This window comes from Schistocerca serialis, chromosome 4, assembly GCF_023864345.2.
Source record: "Schistocerca serialis cubense isolate TAMUIC-IGC-003099 chromosome 4, iqSchSeri2.2, whole genome shotgun sequence".
Classification (NCBI taxonomy): Eukaryota; Metazoa; Arthropoda; class Insecta; order Orthoptera; family Acrididae; genus Schistocerca; species Schistocerca serialis.
The window spans coordinates 696,924,883-696,933,570 of NC_064641.1; the positions used below are offsets into that span (position 1 = coordinate 696,924,883).

Here is an 8,688-nt window from a genome sequence, read left to right on the forward strand (position 1 = left end):
TTTACTTGTCATTTTTGTTCGAATGAATGGCTCTGAGCACTATGGGACTCAACTGCTGAGGTCATTAGTCCCCTAGAACTTAGAACTAGTTAAACCTAACTAACCTAAGGACATCACAAACATCCATGCCCGAGGCAGGATTCGAACCTGCGACCGTAGCGGTCTTGCGGTTCCAGACTGCAGCGCCTTTAACCGCACGGCCACTTCGGCCGGCTGTCATTTTTGTGCTTGAAAACAGTCTCGGAGGAATATTGGGACTGTATTACATTTCATGTTTACAGACGACGCCACAGTCCCACGTTCTAGCGCACCCGCAGTTTGCAGCATACTCAGGAGTTTAGAGTCGCACACTTATTACAGTCGACTGACCATTGAGTCACTGACCCACTACGACGAGGTTGGCGGATGAATTACTTGCTCCCCGCGAATAGTCGGCTTTGACCGGTGAGTCACTCGTGTGAAACGCCACGGGACACGTGACCATAGAGGAAGCTCACGTGAGCCAATCAACGCGAAACCACCTGGATATAAACCTGCCACCTTCGCAGAGCTCTGCCGAGTTACGTACCTTCTGTTCTATGGCGACTTGGTTGATCTCTGTTGTTGGTATTGCTTGTTGTGTTTGTGCTTGTCTTGTTGGTAATATTTGTTCACCATTGCTCACTGCCGGTGAATTCGTAACAGTTCCCATTGTCATTGCCTCACCTGTACTGCCAAATTGCTAAAACAGTCGCCTAAATCTCAAAATGGTCCAAATGGCTCTGAGCACTATGGGACTCAACTGCTGTGGTCATAAGTCCCCTAGAACTTAGAACTACTTAAACTTAACTAACCTAAGGACATCACACACATCCATGCCCGAGGCAGGATTCGAACATGCCTAAATCTCACTTACAAGTGGTCTACCTAACAGATTGAAGGGGCAATGAAAATTTTAATGTCAACGTTTCGCATAGTCATTGACCGAGTTTAAAACCTGCTCCTTAGCAGGTACAGTCTTATGGCATAGCCTTAACACAGTAAGTCAAGTATCAGGAGACCCGAGAAAACTTCCTCAGTTTTATAGTTTTAAATAATGATAATATTTGGAATAAATGTTGTCATTGGGGTAAAGGTGGTTGTGTGAATGAAGAGAAAACATCTTGAAAAATGAACCGAACTACGTGAAATAATAATCATGAATTTATCATACATCCTTGTATATACATTTCCATGTGTCCAAAAATTTGTTTTGTATTCGGAATGTTTGTTCTTGCTTGTACTACGGGCATAGATTAGGGATTGTCAGTAGGGCCGCATAACCTATAATTGAAAATGACAAAAATGTTTGTCGTTTCGGACTGTATATTCTTTTAGAAGGGCGACTTTCACGGTGGACGGAGATACCGGATTACCGCAATGCTCACGGTTAGTATCTGTGACAATGCTATACACAAATTATCCCGTTAACTACTTTAAAACAAATAAAATTACGTTTCAGAGATTCTCTTATTGGTGTTCAGTAAGTTAGGTTCGTAAAATATAGGTATGAACCTGAACCTCCATCATGCCCTTTCACCTATGATTGTTTAAAGTCTCTCTTATGTTAAAATTTTTCACAAATAGTAAATTCTAGTTAAAAATCGGTACGAAATGTTAGAATCCTGTTAAAAAACCTTTGTAACGATACGTCATTCATCCCTGTACGATTAGTATGTGTTGAGAAAATGGACGTTGACTTCACGCACATTACCTGACTATATTAATCCAGCGTGACTTTCAACTAACTTGAAACATAATTTCAAACCTTCTCTAAACATTTTCTCGCTTACAGCCCCACAGAATGATGAAAGGAAAACAGTTCATCTCTTACCAAATGTAAGTTGTTCACGCGATAAGACTTTAGCATCAAGCATGACGTCTTAATTTACTGTTTCTTTAAAACTAGCTTTTAAGAGAAATAATCAAGCGTAAAATAAATCGTTTGACACTATGCATTTTTAGTTAAAAGGTCTTACATGAACTTATGAAAGAGTTATCGCATTATCACATTTTTTTGTTTTACCGCTTGTGTATTTGACTTTTTTTATCAGTCTATGGGTGAGTAATCTGAAAACAATAAAATGACATCGCAGTATTTTAACACTGCTACCAGGCTAGAAACCCGAGAGCTTTTCACGAACTGAATTACATTTTTTGCATCTTTAACCACGAACGTTTTAGTTGCTTAACATCAAACATTAATCCCATTAACAGATTTGTAAGTAATCAGAGGTCTGAAGGTGTTTTGTATAAGAGAGTTCGATTCTTTAATAAATCCGGGATGAGTTTAATGGTTAATCCTGATTACTTAATTTGAACGTCCTGTATATATTCTTATATTTATAATGATTCATGTAATTAAATAATAAACTGGAAATTGTTCCTCTTAGCGTTAACAGTCTGTACGTAAAATAATAAATAACCGAAGGAGCACCTACATGCAAGAAGAATTTTCATTCACTAACAGCGAGCGATTGGCAAGCTTACTCCAACTTTGCTTGTAACTACAGGACGCGATATTGCAACCTGCGAGGACAATGACGAGAAATCATAGTTTCCAGCTCACAGTGATATTAACATTAAATAACTCGCTACGTGAGAAACGTCTCAATTTCGTCACCAGATGACATTCATATTTTTTATAACTAGTGCTGGACAGCTTCAATAAATTCAATGAAAGGCGTATTACAACCACCAAAAGCTTCTGTAATGTATCTACAGACAACGAGTTCTTGTGAAGCGACTGTTTCCAAGTCACGAATTAACACTACATCAAGTTAAAGAAAGGTTCTTTGCAGTTAAATACAAAATTCATTTTAGTAGCAAGTTCTATCATATATACGCGCTTCTGTAATCTCATACATTGATCGCCAGTCAGATTTTTGTACCTGGTGACTGATGAAAAACATAGATGCGCGTGTATATGACCGATAGCGTAACTAAAGAAGATATAAAATGATGACTGGCAACGGCAACAAGAGCATTTCTGAAGAAGAGAAATTAACATCGAATACAGATTTAAGTCTTAGGAAGTCTTTCCTGAAGGTATTTGTCTGGAATGTAGCCACGTATGGAAGTGAAACGTGGACAATAAACAGTTTAGACAAAAAGAGAATAGAAACTTTATAAATGTGGTACTTCAGAAGAATGCTGAAGGTCAGATGGGTTGATCACGTAACTAATGAGGAGGTACTGAATAGAACTGGGGAGACAAGGAATTTGTGGCACAACCTGACCGCAATAAGGGATCGGTTGATAGGACACATTCTGAGGCACCGAGGGATCAGCAATTTAGTATTAGAAGGAACTGTGGGTAATACAAATCGTAGAGGGAAACCAAAAGATGAATGCAGTAAACAGATTCAGAAAGTGTAGGTGCCAGTAGTTTTTCGTAGATGAAGAGGCTTGCACAAGATAGAGTAGCATGGGGAGCTGGATGAAACCAGCCTTTGGACTGAAAGCTACAACAAAAACAGCTTAAATAAAACCGACTTTATATTTGGCGTGACGTAGTGTTAATCCGTGACTTGAAGATGATCACTTGACCGAAACTTATTGTGTGTAAATAAATGTACATTTCAGTAGGATGACATTTATATTACATCGCGACCTCAGAAGGTGGAAGAAGTATAATTCTTCAAATGTGCCGAAACGTTTTTCTGCGGTGCTGTACGGGGAATCGAACTTGCGAGAGCAGAAATATTGTCAGAGTCCCGTAAGGCCGTTCCACTGTCGGTGGCTGCAGCTTCACGGGGAGTAAGCCAGACAAAGGGCCCACGCTGGGCAGAAGGACACGATCTGCGTCAGCGCTGTCCCTGTGACTCTTGACCGTAACCCAGAATGCCAGCACCTTGCGCAATGACAAAGGTGGGGAGCTAGAGGAATAAAGGCGCCATTAACTAAAGGGTGGGCGAGCTGATACTAAAACTAGCCACATGCAGTAATCTAGATCTTCCCATACCGCTATATCACCAGACGGCATTCTTCGTAGGTCTTCAGTACTCGCCCTTAATTAAGGGCTATAATTAGACACAAATATAGTTTTCAAAATAATGCGGCGGTACAGAGATTTCCCCGGTACACACTTATAATTTACGGCAAGTATTACATAACCAAGTAACTAAGGGCAATAGTTTCATCAATCTTCAAATAAAATAAAGGACTATGCCACACAGACGGTAAGCGTTCATTGACGTATAAATGCTACGTAAGATCTATTGTTTTCTTTTTCATTGAAGTAATGAGGTACTACTTCTTAAATTTTTCATTTCATTGATGATGAAAGTAATTCAGCTTGGTCTACTGCAGCTGCTGAAGACAAATGTGAAACGTTCAACCTTGTATAACGAAGAATCTCGGTAAATAAAAGAAACTAAGTTCGTTTGGCTAGTAATAGGAATTTTTTTCACCAGCGAAGTAAAGTTCTACAGAATATATTATCATTAAATTACAATGAAATGAATACCCCCTAGCTGCATATAGGCGTTGACATACGTCAACGGGGACAGTTGAAAATGTGTGCTCCGACCGGGACTCGAACCCGGGTTTTTCTGCTTACATGACAGACCCTCTATCCATCTGAGCCACCGAGGACACAGAACACAGTGCAACTGCAGGGACTTATCTCATACATGCCTCCCGTGAGACACACATTCCCAACTTACTGCCCCGCACTATATTCATATGCCCCTGCCCATTATACTCATTACTCCCGGCTTGTTGCCGATTCCCGTAAGAATTCGGGCACTGTTTGTGCATCCGCACAGAAGAAGATGGTCAAATGGCCGGTAAGCCTTATATCAGACCACTGACAATGCTTATATTCATTACATCGACCCCACAAATTGCGTATTAACAATAAAAAATAAGTTTGTACGAAAGTACATATGAGGCAACAGCTTGCACATGTTTAGCTGATAATAAAAAGCCGATCATTCCAAGTAAGTCAGATATGTGATCATCTGTAAGAATTTTCTGGATGAGTTGAAGTATCTCCGTCGTACGCGACGGGGAAAGTTTTAAGGAAATAAAAGTAAGTCAAGCTTCGCCCTTGGGTGATGTTGATGTTCTCGACATACAAAAACGATTTGTCAGATGCAGTGAGCGGGACAGTCAGGTTATGCACCGATATTACTGCTATCTAACAGGATGTTACCGTCACGTCATGATTCATAGACAATCTAAACTGGCTTGGTTATTCCCAGTTGCTGTACTAAATGACGAATAAATGCAAGATAACGACCAAAAACAAAATAAAGATAGCAGTTATCTGATAACGGCGTTAGTCATCTCAAATTTTTTAACATCTTTTCAATGCAGAGTTTTACAAAAAAATAGTAAATATTTCAGAGGGCGACAGTGTAGACAGGTTCGAAAAAAACTTTCCATGGAACTGGTGTTTCATTTTTATTGCTTACAGGGATATGGATTGATACAGAGATGAGTTTTCATTTCGCATGGTGGTACTCCAGTTGTTATGGGTTTATTTATAGATTTTCATTTTGGTGCGTTTTCACAATTCAAATTTTCAACTGTGACTTCAATTTGTAGGCCAATTCTGCTGTCTCTTTTAAGCTCGCTGCAAGGATTTACACACGCGTAGTGCCGGCCTAAGTGGCCGAGCGGTTCTAGGCGTTACAGTCTGGAACCGCGCGACCGCTACGGTCGCAGGTTCGAATCCTGCCTCGGGCATGGATGTGTGTTGTCCTTAGGTTAGTTAGGTTTAAGCAGTTCTAAGTTCTAGGGGACTGATGACCTCTGAAGTTAAGTCCCATAGTGCTCAGAGCCATTTGAACCATTTGAACACGCGTAGTACGCCGATAATGTGTATATGTAGAGGTTTTCTAGGGGAAACACTGCTACTCCTTGTAAGGAATACGGTAGACGATTTCTATAGCGCAGAGTACCAGATTCGAGAGTGTTTACTCGTGTTTTCACTAAACTGTGTGAGAACGGAGCAGTGCCAGCTGTCATATTTAATCTGAACGTGTAAATAAAGAAAGAAGGAAGTAATATTAGAGTTTAACGTGCCGTCGACTGCACTGTCATTGGAGACGGAGCACAAGCTCGTATTTCGAAAGAATGAGGAAGAAAATAGGCCGTGCCGTTTTCAAAACAACCATCCTGGCGTTTTACTAGAATCATATAGGGAAATCAGGAAAACTAAATGTGAATGGCTGGACGGTAACTTGAACCGTCGTCCTCCCTAACGCGAATCCATTGTGTTAACCACTGTACATTGACATATGACTTATCATTCTGTATCGAACGAACAGATAAGCTTTGCTTTTCAGCGACAGTAACATATACCTAGTGACGTTCCCGTGGGCACGGATTGTTTCCAAGTTAGGCACTCTAGCTTGTTCACGTTTTAATAAGGCAGGCAGGCACTCCGTCTTCAGGCCACAAGTGGCCCATCGGGACCATCCGACCGCCGTATCATCCTCAGTTGAGGATGCGGATAGGAGGGACGTGTGGTCAGCACACCGCTCTCCCGGTCGTTATGATGGTTTTTTTTAACCGGAGCCGCTACTATTCGGTCGAGTAGCTACTCAATTGGCATCACGAGGCTGAGTGCACCCCGAAAAATGGCAACAGCGCATGGCGGCTGGATGGTCACCCATCCAAGTGCCGACCACGCCCGACAGCGCTTAACTTCGGTGATCTCACGGGAACCGGTGTATCCACAGCGGCAAGGCCGTTGCCACACGTTTTAATAAAGTGATCTAATATTTTGTGTGTTTTGTAGCATCTGTTCGGCCTCCTCCAGAAGTAAATCTAAGAATCCTGCAACGCCACTTCACTATCATTTACAGCTATTTCTGTAACTTAGAGAAGGAGATGAAGGTATACGATTGGAATTTTGTCGTTATTTGCAAATCAACGGGTAATCCTGTTAATAATGCTTGATGATGAAGCCGCTTTCACTCGCGACGGTATCAATAATATTCTGTCAGTGTCAGGCAAAAAACCAACAAGTGTTTGAGGAGACGCATTTTCAAGAACGCCTGTCTGTAAATGTACGGTTTCACTTGACAGTCAATTGATTGGGCCTGTTGAGTTACCGCATCTTCCTACAGGACCCCGTTATCTAGACAACGAGCATCAAGCATTGTAGGAAGAGATTCCTTTTGCTGGATGAATATGTTCTTCCAGCTTGATGGGCACATTCTAGTCTTCAGGTGACACGTTATCTAAACATAACACTCTCCGGAACGTTCGATCTGCAGATATAGTCACATTTCTTGGCCAACAAGGTTCCCCATCTTACCCCTTTAGATTGTTGACAGTGATGAGTCTAAAAGGCGAAGTCTACAAAGAAAATATCAACAAAAGAGATGAATTTATCAGATTAGGAGTAGTGCTGCCCCCATGAAAGAACGTCAAGATAACCTCAGAAGGGCGACACCTGGTATTGTAAAGAGAATTGGAAAGTGCATATATGTTGGAAGTGGAGTAACTGAAATTCGATTTTGAACGTAATAGTTTTCCTTTGCTGAATACCTTCTGTCACAATTTCTTTGTCTATGACCAATACAATTAGACGCATATCACATGGAATCGAAACAGTGTGTACTACCATCTTCCAAAATACGTACTACAATGTTCAAAAGAACAGGAGGAAAGCACGTATCAACATCCTTTATGTTAAATATGTTCTGGTACAGGCGGTATCTGTGGTCTTATTGAATAGCTTGAGATCTGCGTTCTCAATGTAGGCACCAATTAAAATCATGTGCCATATATCGACTGTGTTATTAACTGCAGTGTCAGATGAACTTCAGAACGAAATGAGTACTAGAGTCCAGTTTTTTCTAGTAAGGTACGCAGATGGCACATGTCATTTTCGGACTTGTGTTCACCAAGAACATGCGGTGTGACAGCTTCATGCAGTGCAAGTTGCTTGGATGGTTTGTTTCGGTGGTGTTGTTGCAGGTGCCAATGCCTCACCACGTGTAATCCATACGAGAAAGGTCGTAGACAAGGCGAGCTCAACAAGGTTCAAAAATGGTTAAAATGGCTCTGAGCACTATGGGACTTAACTTCTGAGGTCATCAGTCCCCTAGAACTTAGAAATACTTAAACCTAACTAACCTAAGGACATCACACACATCCATGCCCGAGGCAGGATTCGAACCTGCGACCGTAGCGGTCGCGCGATTCCAGACTGTAGCGCCTAGAACCGCTCGGCCACCCCGGCCGGCTGAACAAGGTAGCCAGTGCATTAAAACCTCGCGTGAAGACCAATATCTAGCTGTCTCTGCGTTTCAGTGTCGTGCGGATACTGCCAGAAACCTTAAGCCGCTTCCAGGAGGGCCACTGGAGGCGCTGTGTCCTATGAGACTGTAATGAACAGGTCCGAGAAATGATCTTATAACACAGACGTCATGTTCACGTAACCTGCTTGGCACGACAACATCTTACAGCTCACCTTCAGTTCTGCCGTTACCATGTCAATCAGAAACTTCGTCTCTGGCGAAACGTGTTGTTCACAGACTAGTTCAGTTGTTGTCCTGAAAATCGTCAGATTTCCAAAGTTCTGTTATGTTGCAGGGAGGCTTCGGTGTTGACAACCATACGGAACTTACCGTCCACAGTCTCCTTACCACCAGGCAGCACATCGAACAGATTCTGCTGGGCCGTGTGGTGAATGCTGCATATGGTGGT

At 41.9% G+C, this 8,688-nt stretch overlaps 1 pseudogene; it reads right to left on the reverse strand.

Annotated features, from left to right (window-relative positions):
- Positions 1–6,609: 6,609 nt before the first annotated feature.
- LOC126475715 (5S ribosomal RNA) lies at positions 6,610–6,726 on the reverse strand (annotated as a pseudogene).
- Positions 6,727–8,688: the final 1,962 nt, after the last annotated feature.